Raw genomic sequence first — 19,081 nt, 5'->3', positions numbered from 1 at the left:
GGTTTCTGTTGAATTTTTTACAAGTAGATTTTATTATTGCTTATCTCAGCAAAGTACATGTTTACAGTATCTTCTACCTTCCTCTTATCTCCCAGAGCATTCCTCAGCCCCCTACTTGATTATGTGGAGTGAGGTTGGCCAAAGTGAAAAGTAGGGTGGTTGAGGCATGGTAAACATTCCTAAAAATGTCCAGTAGATCCCACTACTTACAGGATGGCAGTCTTGTTCTGTACAAGGGCAGCTAAATATTTTCCACAAGTAACATGCAAGGCATTACTTGGTTGCTATGTGGGGCTAGTCTTGTTTCAGATACAACCCTAATAGAGTAAGATCTCTGACCTAGGTCCTGGGACTAAGGATAGAAAAGGAATAAAAAGAGTAGTCCGCACAACTAGTGCCATCTACTGGGTGATTATAGTTTCTGTAGTTTAGGGATCTGGCTTAACACGTGGGGAAAAGGTTCCATTCCATTGGATAAGAATTTTTGTCAGATGGTCTGAGCATGATACAGAAGATCACTAGGGATTAGTTGGACTGTTTAACGTATGAACTAGCAACACTGACATCAAGAGTAAATTCCTTTCAGTTAACCAGGTTTCTTAAACCCCAAACTGCCCCCCAAAGCCATAGAAAATACGGAAAAGTTTGCCAGATTTTCTGTTATTTGTCAGCAGAATGTAAAAATTATATATTGACAAACTATATATTGACTAGTGTAAACTGTTAAAAATACCCTTTGGTGGGTGGTGTTTTGGTAAAAACGGGCGAAGTAGAATATGAAAGTACCTTTTTTTTTTTTTTAATTTTTTTAATGTTTATTTTTGAGAGAGACAGACATAGAGATAGAGACAGAGCACAAGTGGGGGAGGGTCAGAGAGAGAGGGAGACACAGAATCTAAAGCAGACTCCAGGCTCTGAGCTGTCAGCACAGAGCCCTATGCGGGGCTTGAACTCATGAGCTGTGAGATCATGACCTGAGCCGAAGTCCAAGGCTTAATTGACTGAGCCACCCAGGTGCCCCGAAAGTACCTTTCTTTGTAAAGTCCTGGCCCCATGACCACTGTTGTTCTTGTAGTTACGTTAGCTTTGCAGGACATAACCTATTTTAAATGTCAGTGACGATGTGCTATGGTGAAAAAGTTTTGAGCTGAGGAGATCCTGGTTTTTGAGTCCTAGATCTATTTACTGGCTCCATGACCATGAGCTTTGTTATAAAATGAGGATAATGGGGCTGTGTGAGCCAATGGATGCAAAAACATCGCAACCATATCTGGGGCTCAAAAAATGTCAAGCTCTTTCTCCATGAGCAGTGGAAATAAGGCAAATACTCATCATTTTCTTCATGCTGTCAGAAGACAATCTTTTCTATAATTTTATATCTGAAATACTAAGCAATTTGTATTAGTTATCGCAATTAGGCTGTGTGTGTGTGTGTGTGTGTGTGTGTGTGTGTGTGTGTGTGTGACACACACAGTCAAGCTTTTGCAGCCTTCTCTGGGCACAGAAAAGTATGTATGCTGGCAATTTACCATGACAGCACTGTAGGGTTGAGTCTTCACAAAGATCTGCTCAATAGCTGGGTACCCTGTGCTGTTTTTTCCTTCACCTTTGCCCAATGGGTGGGGGTGTGGTTATGAAACGGCAGAGGGAGAGGGAGGACATGCGGGCCAGAGTGAGTGCCACAGAGGAGGTCAATGGCCAAGGGGAAGGCAGAGGGTACACTGGAAGGAATTCCATATTCCCAGTGACAGTCCTCAGAATTGCTGTGCACCCAGAGGGCAGAGTGTTTGTTTGCTTCTGATAAAGCATTGGGTAACTTCCCAACATCTTATGAAAAATTTCAAATATACAGTGATGTTGAACAAGTTATAGAGCAAACATTTGTACATTCACCACTAAAATTTAAAAAAAAATTATTTAAGAAAATTTTTTTTAAATATTTACTTTTGAGATAGAGTGCAGGTGGGGGAGGGGCAGAGAGAGAAAGGGAGGGGCAGAGAGAGAGAGGGAGACACAGAATCCAAAACAGGGTCCAGGCTCTGAGTTGTCAGCACAGAGCCTGATGTGGGGACTCGAACTCAGGGACCGCAAGGTCATGACCTGAGCCAAAGTCAGACGCTTAACCGACTGAGCCACCAGGTGCCCCTAATCTTTATTTTTGAGAGAGAGAGAGACAGAGGCAGAGTGTGAGCAGGGGAGGACAGAGAGAGAGGGAGACACAGAATCTGAAGTAGGCTCCTAGGCTCTGAGCTGTCTGCACAGAGCTTGATGCAGGGTTTGAACCCAGGAACTGTGAGATCATGACTTGATCCAAAGTCAGACACTCCCCAGACTGAGCCACCCAAGCACCCCTCACCACTTAGATTTTATCATTAACATCTGAGACTGGTTTTATCACATCCATCACATTCATTTATCCATTTTTAATACATTTCAAGCAGACATCATGAATATTTATCTCAGCATATTTATTCACTAGAGTTCAATATTTTGCAGTTTTTAGTGTAAAATTTACATACAAAGAAATGCACACATCTTAGGTGTACGTTTGTAAGTTTTAATGCCCATGCCTATGTAACTCAAGCCCCTATCAAGATACAGAATATTGCCATCACTGCAGAAACTTTTCTCAAGCACTTTCCTAATTAACCCCTCTTCCATGGCTCAGGGGCAGTTCACTCTTCTGATATTTAAAAAGCCATTGTTGGCTTAATTCATATGTGCCAAGGTCGGCTCTAGATTTCCTCACTGAGTTAAAGAACTCCAACCATGTCAGAGTACTGCCAAACCCAGCCTCTCACACATCTCAAAAATGTAATCCCAAGACTTTGGTATTTTTTACCCTGTTCCCTTATTTCAATTTAGCTCCAGCTCTGCCCTTACTATCTTTTTTTTTTTTTTTTTTTTTTTTTTGGCCTTGAGATTTATACTTGGCATCCTAGACTCTTCAGACGGAAACTACTGGAATGAAGACCAGCTGGGCAGGATGCCTTTCAGTCCTAGGACTGTGGCTGGAAGGGGTTGGCTACCTGGGGTATACCACTTTGACCTGAGCAGTTCTAGTTGAGATGGGAGCCTCTGGCAGGACATGATAAGAAGTGGCAGGTGTAGAAGGTACACTGAATGCCAGGAGTAGAAGGGATACACTGGAACTTCAGTGTTTTCAGGTCAGGTGTTCAACTATTCAGATTTTGATTCTAAAAACTCTAATTTTCTTAAGATATGAGCTGTCCGAAAGTGCCTTCTGCCCCTTAGGGTTTTGCCCTTTCTTTTCATAGTTAACGTTTCAGTGTTGGCATACTCAAAGTTGTATAAATTCCTTGCCAAGCAAAGACCCTACTATTCAGTCTGCAGAAAAGCATTCCTGAATGAAACATATAGTGTGTTTTTTCCCAGCTTATTAATGTGCTCATGCAAGTGTACCCACCAATGACATATATTAATCGCTGCCAACAAAGCTATTTCTGCATTAAGCTCCATATTTTCCAATCGTAGATACTTTTTTTTTGGTCACTTAGTGCTTAAGGGTCCTCTCCTCTGCTTTAATTGGCTACCTGTAATTTATTAAGTACTTACTATGAGCCAGTACAATGGTAGTGAGTCACCTAGATTATCTCAATTAAATGAACGTGTGGGGGAGGTTTTGCTATTTTCATGTTACCAATAGAGACTATGATTTAGAAGGATTGAGTAATTTCATATCACACTACCAGAAATTGACAAAGACCCACACAACGAAGCCTATACTTTTAACTACTTAATCGATGTGGAAGCTTGGAGACTGCTGCTGACTCACCAGACAGTGCTGGACAGGAGGTGGAGTTTGATTTTAAAAGGGAGTGCAGATTCAGCTATAGCGAAGGGGAAGATGGAGAATAGAAATACAGAATTTGACTAATTCACATGTTTACCTAGGATTAGTCATACTTTATTTATTTTTGGCTTAGTCATACTTTATACATCAACTGAATACAGACCCAATTAAAGAAATTTAGTCTACAATATAGGTGGTATCTCGATAGGGAAAATGGGATAATTGAATAGCACCCCCACATACAAATATTAGAAGACCATGGGTGAATTATTTGAGAATGGAGAAAACTTTTCTAACAATGTCTCAAAGTCTGGAAACATTAAAGATTAATTTGACTACATTTGCATGGTTACAAAAGTATGAAGACAAACTGGGAAAAATATTTGTAATTTATACCACTGAAAAAAGGCTAATATTCCTGATATATTAAAAGCTTGTAAAAGAGATGACCACTCACTCTGGAAAAATGGACAAAAAATATAAGCAGTTCACACAAAATTCACATGGCCTCTAAGCATATGAAAGGAATGTTAAACCTCATAATAAGGGATGCAAATTAAAATGTTATTGAGTGGTGCCTGGGTGGCTCAGTCGGTTAAGTGGTTACACGTCTGACTTCAGCTCAGGTCATGATCTCACGGCTCGTCAAGCCCCATGTTGGGCTCTATGCTGACAGTTCAGAGCCTGGTGCCTGCTTCAGATTCTGTGTCTCTTCTCTCTGCCCCACTCGTGTTCTGTCTCTCACGCTCTCAAAGATAAACATTAAGCAAAATGCCATTCCTCACTTTTATATTGGCAAAATTATAAAAGTTTGAAAACACACTCTTGGTGACACTATAAGAAACATTTTCAGGGCACCTGGGTGGTTTAGTAGTAAGCATCCAACTTCGGCTCAGGTCATGATCTCACAGTTCATGAGCTCGACCCCCGTATTGGGCTCTGGGCTGACAGTTCAGAGCCTGAAGCCTGCTTCAGATTCTGTGTCCCCTCCCAACCCCCCCCACTCTGTCTCTCCCCTGCTCACACCCTGTCTCTGTCTCTCAAAAATGAATAAAAATGTTCAAAAAATTTATAAAAAAGAAACTTTCATAGTTGGAGGGAATGTAAACTGTTTAAATCTCTAGGGTTGAGGGCGGGACTTGGCAATTTCATATTTGACTATGCCCTGTGACCCAACAATCCTGCCTCTATCTCTGTGGCCAACTGTTTGCAAAGGCTGCTGGAATACCCATGCCTGTTTGTCGATCTTTAGGTAGTCTCCTCTTCCCAATGACAATGGGCTTGTCCAGTGCCCTATGACAGTAGCAAACTTCATGCAAGGAGAAAATTGAAAAGCACTTGAGCTTTGGGGCTTGCTCTCTCTTAATGGGCTTGGAGCCCTGAGCGTGCCATGAAAACGTATAAATGAGTTGCCAGTTCACCTACTGGAGGATGAGCGGCCACTTGAGGCACCTTGGCTGACTGCCTGCCAACCTCCTGATGTGTGAATAAGTCTATCTTGAACTATCCAGCTCCAACTGAGTTGACAGCTGACTTCAGTCACATGAGTGAGAGCAGCAGAAGGAAGGACAGGGCTGAGCCTACCTAAATTGCTGACCTACAGACTCTTGAGCTGATAAATGCTGTTGCTTTATGCCACTAAGTTTTGAGGTAGTGTGCTATAGGTAGCCAAAGCTCACTGATACAGTACTAAAGATACATTGGCAAAAACATAAAAAGATATTTATTGAAGCATTGCCTATAAGAGCAAAGGAGTGGACACAACCCATGCCCACCAATTCAAGAATGGTTGAATACATTACATTATATTCACTGTGTTCACTCAGTGGAAGACTAAGCAGGTGCAATAGAAATCTCTACACACTTTTTTGTGAAGTGATTTTTAGAATATATTCAGTGGAAAAAAGCAGTTATAGAACAGTACATATAGTGCGCTACCTTCTTTTAAAAGAAGGGAATATGGGGTGCCTGTGTGGCTCCGCCGTCGTGTGTCTGACTTCAGCTCAGGTCATGATCTCATGGTTCATGAGTTCCAGCCCCGTGCCGGGCTCTGTGCCGACAGCTCGGAGCCTGGAGCCTGCTTCAGATTCTGTGTGTCCCTCTCTCTCTGACCCTCCCCTGCGCGCACTCTGTCTCTCTCCCTCTCTCTCAAAAAATAAACATTAAAATTTTTTTTTAAAAAGGGAATGTGAATATTTGCTTTAAATTTTAAAAATGAAAGAATTGTCAAATTAATAAAAAGTGATTACAATTTTTTTAATGTTTATTTACTTTTGAGAGAGAGAGACAAACAGAGGGCAAGAGGGGCAGAGAGAGAGAGGGCGACACAGAATCCAAAGGAGGTTCCCAGCTCCGAGCTGTCGGCACAGAGCCCGGCTTGGGACTTGAATCCACAAACCATGAGATTATGACCTGAGCTGAAGTCAGACGCTTAACTGAGCCACCCAGGGATCCCAAAATGTGATTTCTTAAAAGGAAGAGAGCAGGGATGGAAGCTAGACTTTACTAAATACTCCTGTGTTGTGGGTATAACTTTAGAATCATGAAAATGATTTTCATATAGATGCATACAACACACCCATATACATAAAATCACAATAAAATACATATCTAGAGCAAAAGCAAAATGAAATAAATTTCTGTGGGTGGTTTAGCCCCAACAGAGAAGAATTATTTCAAATATTGTAAAAACACAGTCCTTTGTCTATGCATTCTTAGTGGATATAACCTAAATTAAAAATGAATTAGGAAGAGATATCGTTAGTGATGTTGTTATTCTGAATTATGTATATATACTCAAGATAAATAAAATACACAATTTTGTTAATGCTATTAGGAATCATGGAGAGAGAGAAAATCAAAGATGCTAAGTAAAATTATAAACTCTAAATATAATTATAAATTTGAATGGGAAATATTGTTTTGAAGTCAAAAGGCATTTTCTTCAAGAGAAAAAATAGTAACTTCTGAAGTCATTTTGGAATAATTGATGAGAACCTTCTTGATAGACCTCGTTGGCAATTCAGGATCTCCCTGATCAATCAAAAAAAAAAAAAAAAAAAAAAAGACAACCAGACATTATGTCCTCCTCATATGAAGCAATGAGAAATACCATCACCAGTATTCTTTAAAAAAAAAATTGAACTGGAATCTATTCAAGTCTCTAGATATAACTACTAGTTTATAGGATGTAGAGGGTACAGAGGATCGAATTGAGCAATACCACAAGTAATTATAAGACCAGCAGCCCTGATTCTTCAACAAATCAATTATAAGGAAAACAAGGGCGACGTGGACAGGTGGTTGTAGAAAAGGCACTTAAGAGAAACATCAGTCAAATGAATTATTTGAATTCTGATTGGAAAAGAAACAATTGGAGAGAAAATACAAATTATTTATTAGACAGTTTGGAGGATCTGAACAGTAATTAGATGATGATTAAGTGTGACATGATTTTGTGGCTGTGTTGAAAGAATCCTTATTTTTTGGAATTACATTTTGTAGTAGTTGATGTAGTCAGAATAGAAACCACACAGTAGTTTGGAGAGAGTTTAATATAAAGAATTATTAATTAGTAACATTAACTGTAGGTAAACGGGGGAAAGCCAACACTAAAGAATAGAACAAGAAGAGATACAAGGAGCAGCCACTACTCCCAGGGAAGAGACAGAGGACACAAGGAAGGGACAAGGCCCCCTCTCCCAGTCACCCTCCAATGGCAAGATCCAGATCTCCTTGGAGAGGTCAAGTTTGCGGTCCACTGGATAGCAGAGCAGTTCACTGGGGTGGCACCAGCTAGGGGTGGCCATCCAACTCCATGGGAAGACACCGGTGGGGCACCTGTGAGACCCCCTGGGAAGCTAGCTGAAATACTAGCAGAACTCTAGAAATACTAGCGTCACTGTGCTCTCATGAGCTGTAGCTGCTTTCAACTATAGGAACAGGCAGGGACGGTGGAACTTCGAAAAGATGGTGCTTCCTCTTCCAATATCTCCCTGGCGCCCTCTACAGATCAGGCCTAACGTCTTGCCTGCCTGCAAAAGAGAAATGTTGATAGGGTCCAGCTCCAGTATGGCACATTGGAACAAAGAAGGGTGGATTTAGAGCTGGAGGGTTTTATTTATTTATTCTTATTTTTTTAATCGTTATTATTTTTTAAATGGTTATTCATTTTGGAGGCCGAGAGAGTGAGCAAGCATGGGGGAGGGGGAGAGAGAGAGAGAGAGAGAGAGAGAGAGAGAGAGGCAGACAAAGCGGGCCCTGCGCTGGAAGCAGCAAGCCTGATGTGGGTGGGGTTTGAACTCATGAACCTTGAGATCATGACCTGAGCTGAAGATGGACACTCAGTCGATTCATGGGCTCCGGAGCTGAAGAGTTTTAAACTGAAAACTGGCATACATACCAAGGTACTTATGAATGAAATAATAGGCTGTCTGTGATTTGCTTCAAAATAATTCTCTTGGGGGGGCGGGGATTACAGATGAAACAAGATTATTCACATGTTGGTAATTGTTGAAGATGGGACTTCTTATATAAGGGTTCATTTTACTCTTTTTTAATATACATGTTTAATTCATATATATCACATATGTTTATATATGATATATATGTTTATATATTTTACATATCATATATGTTTATATATCATATATATGTTTACATATATATTTATATGTGATACACATGTTTATATATCATATATATGTTCATATATGAGAGAGATGTTTATGAGATATATAGGAGATAAACATATACATTCATATGTATATGTGTGTATTAACATATAAGCATTTCCTACACATTTTTATTTAAAAAAAGGTTTAAAAATGTGAATTGACACATTATCTGTCCCTAGGAAGCTAAAGCTTTATATTATAACCTAGCAACCTAGGACTGTTCAGAATTTGGGGGAAGCCAGGTGTCAGGACGATGTAATCTAAGTATGCCCCGACTCGGAAGATGGATCTGTCACTGTGACTGATCATGGGAGAGCAAAGGATTTTACTTCTATGAAAAATTTGGAGCTGTGGCTAGCAGGCTGTACATAGGTGCAAACATTCTTAATACTGAAAGGGGCCAAAATAATTGCCCTAAGTGAGTTAATGTGTGTAAAACTCTTAAAACAGTGCTTAGACCATTCTAAGTGCTATGCAAATGATTGTTTTCATTTCATGTTAATCGCCTCCCTGTAATCAACCACCTCGAAATTTGTCCTACTGCTGGCGAGGCCCCCCCCTTACCCACTTGATGTAGTATTATCGAGATTCCATATAATCCAGGAATTCAGACCTTGGACTGTCAAAGGAAAGAGCTGAGTAGTACCTAAGAATATCCTGTTTTCCTCTGCTTCTTGTCTTTCTAGGGGAGACACAGTGGTAGCATTGGCTGCCTCAGCAAAGGCACCAATCATAGAGGCTCCGCCCATAGCGCTGGGTCGGGGTGGGGGCAAGGGCAAAGAGGTGGCGGCTGGAAAAGTGCTGACCACAGCAGGGACCCGAATGGGGGCGGGAAGCCTGTAGGGCCCCAGAAGAGCTCAGTGCCAGTGGGGCATTGCGGACCACACGTAGGCGCCTCCAGGCGCACAGGGAAGTGGGTGACACATTTTGCTGCACGGTGAGGGCGAGGTGGGAGTTGTAGATGCCAAGGGGTTTGATAACTAGTGGGAAGAAGTTGAATGAGCCTTGACTGGAGGTTTTGGAGGGAGGTGTTTCCTTTAGCGTCCCTTTGGTGGAATCCAGTGTGCTTGTGTGTGTGTGTGTGTGTGTGTGTGTGTGGCACAAGCCTGCATATTATGCATGTATGTATGGACATCTGTTTGCATGCAGCAGTGGCAACAGGACGATTCAATCCCCTGGTGAAAAGGAGTCAAACTTCATATTTAGATTAAATGGATAAATAAGCAAGCATTGCTGGGTAATCAACCTGATATGTAATTTTTTCCTTCTATAGTGGAGTTGCATTTCATACACATTCAATGTATGGCAATTCAACCAAAAGTGCTTGGCTTAGCAAAGCGACAGCCTACTTGGCGATACAAGCAAGAGAGAAGTGAGAGAAAGGCAAAAACATTCATCGTAATCGTGCATCCGCCATGACACCAACAACTGGTGCTGCCCTGGGTTGTCTCAGTTTCTGTGTGATTCTCAGAGTGGAGCCTCTTGCTGCGTACGATTCTTGCTCTTAAAGACACAGTTTTGGTGTTTATTTAATAGGACATGAGCTCTAAACACAAAGCCACCACGTCCTCTAGAACTCAATGAAGAATACCAACTTCTCGCTCTCTTTTCTTTCTTTTTTTTTTTTAAACATTTATTTTTGAGACAGAGAGAGACAGAGCATGAACGGGGGAGGGGCAGAGAGAGAGGGAGACACAGAATCGGAAGCAGGCTCCAGGCTCTGAGCTATCAACCCAGAGCCCGACGCAGGGCTCGAACTCACTGACCGTGAGATCGTGACCTGAGCTGAAGTCGGACGCTTAACCGACTGAGCCACCCAGGCGCCCCATCTCGCTCTCTTTTCTTATGGAATTAAAAATGTTGAAGGTGATATTTTTCATATCTATTACATATAAAGTGAAATCATTTGTAAGTGATATATACAGTTGACCCCTGAGCAACACAGAATTGAACTTCAGATCCACTCGTGTGGATTTTTTCAATAAATACAGTAGAATACCGTAAGTGTAGTTTCCTCTCATGCAGCGTACAATACATAGAACACACAAAGTATGCGTTAATGGACCATTTCTGTTATTGGCAAGGCTTCTGGTCAACAGCAGGATATCAGTAGTTGAGTTTGGGGGGAGTCAAAAGTTACATGTGGATTTTCAACTGCACAGAGGAGTCAGCAACCCTAACCTGCATTGCTCAAGGGTCAACTATGTATATTACTGCAAGGGGCTGTACATGCAAAACTATGCCTTTCAAATTAGTTTAAGGGATTTTTAAATAAACTCAGGCGCCGTATGGGTTTTATTTTATATGCTGACTTTAGATCCTATCCCTGCACAAAGCACGGCTCCTCTGTATGATTTCTGTTATTGAATCAAAACAAAAGGTCTCATTTGGATGTGTTGAATCAGTGTTGCACAGAGTGTGTGTCAAAATTCAGTGTTTGTCACTTTGTTTCATACAAAAAAACAACACATCCTTAAAAGCAGGGTGGTTTGAGCATTGAAAAATGAAAACAAAGTTTAAAGGTGGTATCTGGGGGAAGGAAAGGTCAAGGGATGCTGGAAAGGAACCCTTTTAATATCTCAAAGGGAATAGGCAGTAATGGATAGAAGTGTGATAAAGCTGCCATAACAACATGAACTTGGCTACGTAGATTTTGAAGCATAAGTTTGGTCTTAGGTGATCTTACGTGAAAATGTGAATATTATAAATTGCTTATCACATTCAAGCCATTTGTGCCCATTCCCACCGCTACCATTTAGCCATGCTACGTAATGGCGTGAAGCACCCATTCATTACTCGAAAGTAATCTTGTGGCCACTCTTCAGTATGACTGAAAGTCCCATTACCTTCTGCATTCTCTCCGCCCCCCCCCCCCCCCCCCCCCCCGCCCCGTGCCCCTAACCAGTCTCTTCCTTGGAATTATCAACACTTCTGGGGTTTCAGCTTGACTGGATTTCTTGTTGACTGGAGGCAGAAGAGCCCCCTGGGAAGTGACCTTGACTTGTTGCTGTGGCTCCAGAGCATCAAGCTGGTGAGATCGCCTGACAGTTGTATGTTGACGGGGAGAAAAAGGTGGTGGAAAAGGGAGAGAAAAGTCCTGGGAGGAAAAGATCTGAGCATGTGGAACTTGACCCAGAACAAAGCCTTAGTCATCAGGGTGGGAGGAAGTCCTGAATACATTGCAGCGACTGTTCTCCAAATGTGTCCTTGGTCCTGCAGTGCTGGCTGGATCCCGGGGACAGAGAGAGCTGCAGATAGGGGAAAGTGCTGATGCACTCAACTGTGGGCCACATTAGAGCACCAGCATGTTACTCTGAGAGTCCTCTAGGGTCAAACAGAGCTCAGGCCAGAGCTCAGGGAGACATTTTTTTTTTTTAATTTTACCTTCCTGCACCTCGGGGCTCACCTGGTGATTCAGAGGGTGGACAACTGGCAGAGCGTTCACTGCCAGGTTCAGGGCATGGTGGGGGCGGGGAGCAGGTGCACATGCAGAGACATGGTGGCCTCTGGGTTGTGGGGGGATCCGAGTACTCTCCGGTTGAGGGACACTTCTCAGGGGGCCCAGTGCCTGCTTCAGTGTGGGTTACACTCACTATTGACTTTCTTTGGTTTTAAGTTTTCCTAGGACTTCGAGTAATCTCCTTACATATAGCACAGAGAAGTATATGGCTTTATAAAAAAGTGGTTTCAAAGGTACTAATATGAAATACAGTTATTATGCAGTTTTAAAACTGTAACTTGTCTTATCTGTGGGTGATTCAAGCCTCTTGCGGGACAGAAGTGTGGGTTTCATGGCTTTCCTGTTGCATTTTCTTTAGACTTTAGGATGGTAATGCAACTAATTTTTTAAAATAAGAAAATACAGTAGGAAATTCCTCAACACTTTTCAAGAACAGTTTAGGGAGAAAATTAGTCGCCTCAGTTTGTTTTATGTGATTTCTACACAAACCTCCTAAAGCAAAATCAATATGCAATAAAGTCCTGGAGCTGTTGCTGTCAGTTTCTCACTAATAAGTATATTCGATCGAATCCCCTGTCCTACTCATGTCCTTTCCCTACATTTTGTGTCCAGGTACACTTGGAGAAATGAACTGTAAAAATGTCTTGCTGCATGATAATTTCCATCTTGCCCCCATCTTATCTCCTGCATTCTCCCCCATCGCCTGCTTCCAGTAGAAGTTTTGCAAAGCTGCATGGTATTTTCGTTTTTTAAACTTCACGGGAAGGAAGGAGAGAAAGTCAGTTCATGAGAATAACTGGCTGCTTTTCCTAATCATAGGGGAAGGAGGGAAAAAGAAATGAGCAAGCAGGGCTTTATTCTCCGTTGCTTAATTCTTACCTCCATCCTCGATCTTTCAGACTGGGGTCAAGATTCACCTCTGTTCCACAGGAGGTTGACTGACCATCAGGAGGGCTGCCTAGAAGACTGGTCCTTCTTTGCACCAAGTGAGCTTGGGTCCAGTTCTGAATCCTGCCACTGGCAGGTCATGTCTACTATAACTTCTCTTTTTCTTTCTTCTGCAGTCACACATGGAGACTTGCTTCAACCTTCTAGGAATTAATAAAGGAAGAGACAAACATTAGACTCCCAAGATTCTAATTAACTTTGATGTGGATTTCTGTGTAAAGTTGGATGAGTCACTGATTTTTAATAAATGGGAGAGAGAATCTTAAAGATTAATGTAATAGCTGAGAACACAAGAGCTGGGACTTTGATGCTTGCTTAATTCTTTCTCCCAACCCTCGTCATTTGGAGAAAAAAAAATATCAAAGACCTTAAGCAAGTGGGGAAAGGCAAGGGGATTATGCAAATGAAAAGTTCACAGGACTAAATCATTACTCTCCTGCAAATGAGCTTCTCCTTCGTGTGCTTTGCAGGAGTGTTTTAGGACTATATTTGCTGGGGATCCATTCCTGAGGATAATGAGAAATGGAGGCATGGTGAAAAAGAGACTGATTATGAACTAACTGATCTTCCTAGGCATTGTGAGAGGTTAACAAACAAACAAACAAACAAACAAAAATTGCAAAATCTGAGGTCTAGTAAAAACTTGACTTATTTTGCACTAATATCCATCTTTTTAAAAAGTAACAATGATGCATTAGTGACGTGTATCATTTGAGTTCCCCCCACCCCCACCCAGTCCAGGCAGCATGTCAGAAACCTACGCCAGTATGTCTACTTTTCCAGCTGTCCTTACTAGTAGTGGTCTAAACTCTTTAGAAGCTTCAGGGGTATTGCTGGCCGGCCCCCTCTTTGTTCTGATTTAGGGCCTGGAGCAGAGTGAAGCTTCCTAACTGCTAAAGGAAGCCCCTCAGTCTGGGGTTCAGCAGTTAAAACTGGCCCCTCGTGGGCTCCAGGCCACTCACTTTCCCATCTGATGGAATGTTCCAGTGCTGAGCATCATCAAGGTTAAATAATTTAGCCTAAGTCTCCCTTTGGGCTGATAGCAGACAGCTACACCATACAAAGATATATTTTGAGTGGTTGTACAGATTAAGTACTCAATTTCTTCCTAAATGATAAACTGACATGGTGATAGATATAGAACAATGCACAAGGCATTGTGTTTGATTAACCTTGACTGTGGATGCTTTTGCAGCTCAGGCAGCTGATTTGAAGAAACTTATAATTTCACAATCTTACCAAAAAACTAAAACCAAAACAAAAAAAAATCAAAACCAGAGCAAAAACACCCCCAACCATTAATCTTTTAGCATTTTATAAAGTAGGAACTTAGTATATCTACTGATAATGAAGGAACTTATGTAGGTTGATAGAATTTATTGATTCTGTATTTCACACTTGAGTTCTGTGGACAAATACTCGTAAATAATAAATAACATCCTGGGAGTGCATCTTTTCTCACCTGTTGTATTTCTCAGAATAAATCTCATGAGACTATATGCCACAGAGACTCAAGAGGGAAGTAACTAATCGTTTTGAAGACGTTGAAGGCTGAATTCTGGCTTTCCCTGTTGTTAGCTGTGCAACTTTGTGTAAGTCACTTAACTTCTCTAAGCTCAACTTCTTGAGCTCAAAAATGGATATAATGCCACTTCATCCTAGTGTACTATGTCATGTGCAATGTGCTTAGGCCAGTATTGGGCACACAGGAAAGCACTTACTAGCATAGCTATTATTCCTAGAAATAGAATCCCTGGGTTAAGGATATGGATGTTACAAAGTTGATACAAATTGCCAACTTCATCTTAACTTCTGATTATAAAGCTGGGGGACTCATTAGGGAGCATATTAAAATAAGTGAAAATAGGAATGTTCATGAGTGTAAAAATCTGCCCCAGGAGTCACCTGCGTGTTTCCTAACTGTTCTTTCTTCTGACGACAGCACCTTGGTTTTCCTCTGGAAATCGTATTTTCTCCATTCCTGTAAAGGAAGAGACAAACATTAGACTCCCAAGATTGTAATTAATTTGATGTGGATTTCTCCACATCAACAGGGCTGACGGCCTCCTCTGGCCTCAGCAGGGAGAAGGGATTGGCTCAGTAATGGGCACATGACTTGAGGTGGCTCACTGAGAGCTCAACCTAGGATGTTTATTGATATTGGGAAAATGGCACCATCTTTTTTCTGGGCTTGCCAGGCCTGTGCTGCTGGTGACTATCTTTTCTCCTATGTAGAAAGAATCTACACAGAGAAATGCAGAACTGAGATATGGACAAGTGACCCGGTGACCATGTTTGCACAGCTGCGTGTAGCCGTTTCTGGACTTTGGGCTTACATGAGTCAATATATTCCCTTTATCACTCAAATAATTTTGTGTTGGGCTCTTATCGAAAGGTGACTAAACTTGACAGTTCATATTATGTTCCTCCAGGTCATAACCTATGTAAGAAATAAGCAGAGTTTCTATCACATTAAATGTCAGAAACATTTTTGTTTCAGGATATTTATGAATGATGGTATGTCACAAGTCAATACAGTTTACTCAATGTCTGTGTAATGTTGTCATTGGTTTATGACCTACCTTGAACAGGTGTAGATTTCCTTCAAAAGCATGACTGAAACCATGGAAACCTCTTGATTACCTGGTAACCAGTCATGATTCTATCAGTTTATGTATGTGTCTGTGAAGGTAAATGTAGGAAATTAGAAAAAAAAAAGCTGAATGAACTGTTGAAATGAAAATCTGCAAACTGTATCTTTGGTGTTAATTTCTGAGACTTCTTCTCTATAGATTTGGATTACAAAACATAAGCATCGTTTGTCTTTGACTTTTTCCTTTATCCAGAGGATATACAGAGGCTGAAAAGGTGGGTTCAGGTTGAGGAGTCTCATGTTGAGAAAGTAAAGACAAAACAGGCCAAATTTGGGAGGGCTTTGAGCACTGGTCCAAGGCTTTGTACTTCATTCTTTGTGGAATAAGGAGCCCTTAACTATCTTGCATGAGAAAGTTTCTAGAAGATTAATATGTAAATGAGGGTACAGGAGAAGAGACAGGAGGCAAGGGAAGAAATGACTGGACTATTGCAGAAATTCAGGTTGATATAAAAAAAATAGTGGGGCAATGAGAGTGGAAAGAAAATGATGCATGGGAAAGACACTGAACAGAAGGAGCAAACACCCAAGACTTGGTCACCCCAAGAATAAGGGGCAGCAGAAGGAAAAGAGTATACAGTAAGTATATTACTAGTTTTTTTTTTTTTAAGTTAGTTTGGGGAACTAGTTGGCTCTCGGTGGGGGAGCTGTGGGGAAAATAATGAGTTCGGTTTTATCTGAACCCTTTTCTTTTCTTTTCTTTTAATGTTTATTTTTGAGAGATACAGAGACAGAGTGTGAGCATGGGTGGGGCAGAGAGAAAGGGAGACAGAATCCAAAACAGGCTCCAGGCTCTGAGCTGTCAGTACAGAGCCCGACGCGGGGCTTGAACTCACAAACTGTGAGATCATGACCTGAGCTGAAGTCAGACGCTTAGCCGACAGAGCCACCCAGGTGCCCCTATCTGAACCCTTTTCTATCTGGATTTCAACCCTGGAACTTGAAAATGTCTCTCCCAGAGCTATGCTTAGACAAGTATGCAAAGTAACTTTAAGAGCAGTAATCTTTATCTATAACCTGTGAAAGTACAACACGTTCTCTGAAGAAAGGACAGCTCATTAGAAAGGAGGCTCTTTGGTAAGGAAGTAAACAAAATGGAGAGTCATAGAGACAAAGTTAGAAAGTGCCCACAACACAGTGTTTGGTGTGGCCTAAGGCCTTATGAGGCAAGCCAGTGTGGTTAGCAGATAAAACCCAGTGTGATGATGAATGGAGGTACCAGGCTATTTTAATGTTTTGCCACTTTGTAGTTTGTTCTAATTTTATGCTTACCAAATCAATCTTCTAGTTATAATTTGGCTCCCCATATGGCTTCTATGCCGGGAGAGAAATTCCTGTGAGTAGCAGCTCTCTTTTCATTGTCTGTCATTAAATTGGAATTCTGGGTAAGAAGCACATGTGTCACTTAGGAGCTTCCACAGTGTTGAGTCATCATCCTCATGATCTGTCCAACCCCGGGGCACAGGCCAAACTGGGTTTCCCCATCTGTAAGGCTGAGGGCCAGTCTCTGCCTGGTGTGACCCACCAGCTTGAGGCCTCATGGTAGGTAGGCAGCAGACCTTCCCTCTCGTATGTTCTGACTTTCCCATGATCTCTTCTCAAGCATGTATACTTCCTGACTCAGAGCACACCAGAGAACAGGAATCAGGAAATCAACAACAAGGCCTCCAATCTCCTAGAGGAACCATCACACGCTGTGGAAGTAATACCTGGGACATTTTTCCACTTGGGGAACTCTAAGTCACCACCCAAATCGTGTTTACTTTGTTAGTTTTGCATGTGTGTGTGGTGTGTGTGTGAGGGAGAGATCATAAAAGCTACTCTTAGTCATTATAGAACAAAAAAATACTGAGAAAACAAAAATCAATAAAAACAAGTTAATGTCCCGAGGCAACCCGTTTGCATTTCGGCGTTATTTCCTCCTAGGCAATTTCAGTTTTACTTTTAATTTATACATAATTTTTGAAGCTTCATTATGTGGTTCCCAATTCCACTGCAGATTAGAAATGGCAATTTGGAGAAAGGGACGAGAAAGAAGTCACAAAAAGTTGGTAACATGTGTTAAAGTGCATAGTGCTCTGGAATCATCTAATTGGCCACCGCCACGCACAGCTCGGTAACTACTGGGGTCAGTCACTGCATTGTAATTGGTACCATAATACATTTACAGAAACCAAACCAAAACAAAAAAACAAACCCCCCCAAAAACCCAGTAATACATTTACATCATGATGACCTCAAATCATCATTAAATGCTTAAATTGTATTTTGTATACTTCTGTTAAAAGTCAGAGATATAAAGAATACACTTTTGAACTATATCATTTAAACTGGTTAATATATTGGGGTGCCTGGGTGGCTCAGTCGGTTGAGCGGCCGACTTCGGCTCAGGTCATGATCTCACGGTCCGTGAGTTCGAGCCCCGCATCGAGCCCCGAGCCTCTGTGCTGACAGCTCGGAGCCTGGACCCTATTTCAGATTCTGTGTCTCCCTCTCTCTGACCCTCCCCCGTTCATGCTCTGTCTCTCTCTGTCTCAAAAATAAAATAAACGTTAAAAAAAAAATTAAAAAAAAAATAAACTGGTTAATATACATAAGGAGTGAAGTGAACCCTTACCTATTTATAAACTTAACTATACAGAATTCTTCCTTTTCCCTGGGTCCCAAATACATAGACAAGATATAGCTAAAACTATGGGTTGCCTTTCTGGCATCCATTCCATTCTGTTCCATGTTGTAGCAGCTATGCTTTTGGTGGGATTGGCCTCACCTCTGGCTTTAGAGAAGGACTCTGCTTGGCCTAAGTTAATCATGATGATCACATCCTCTTGCCCAATAACTGATTCAGGAATAAGCCTGGAGCTGTGGCCTTAATTAATGGCTAAAAGCATTTTTCTAGCCGCAGTGATCTCCAAAATTTCAGATTATGGGGTCCTGAAACTGCTGCAACCATTTTGTTACCATGAGGAAACTCATCTGAGGATTTTTTTTTTAATTTTTTTTTTTTTTAACGTTTATTTATTTTTGAGACAGAGAGAGACAGAGCATGAACAGGGGAGGGTCAGAGAGAGAGGCAGACACAGAATCTGAAGCAGGCTCCAGGCTCTGAGCTGTCAGCACAGAGCCCGACGCGGGGCTCGAACTCACGGACCGTGAGATCATGACCTGAGCCGAAGTCGGACGCTTAACCGACCAAGCCACCCAGGCGCCCCAGGATTTTTGTTTTTAAAACAACAGAAGAGATGATTTATTGTATATATATGTTACACATGTAACACAATTGAGAACACAACTTGTCCAGAATATTACAGGTCCAGGGTAAAGGACCAAAAGGGCCTGTCTGGTATAAGAAAGGTGGGTTTCTCAGTGGTTGTGGTGGCTGGATGGTGATGGAATTTCTAGGTCCATGGAAACAACTTCTGACAGTAGCATGCAGTCTAACAACTTGCACTAGTGCCCCCAGCCTTCCCCTTTCCATATTTTTGCTTTTGTGACCTTTATGGGTACAAAGAAGAATCCAGAATCCTGAA

Source organism: Neofelis nebulosa, chromosome 2 (genome assembly GCF_028018385.1).
Source record: "Neofelis nebulosa isolate mNeoNeb1 chromosome 2, mNeoNeb1.pri, whole genome shotgun sequence".
Lineage (NCBI taxonomy): Eukaryota > Metazoa > Chordata > Mammalia > Carnivora > Felidae > Neofelis > Neofelis nebulosa.
This window is presented reverse-complemented; position numbering follows the sequence as displayed.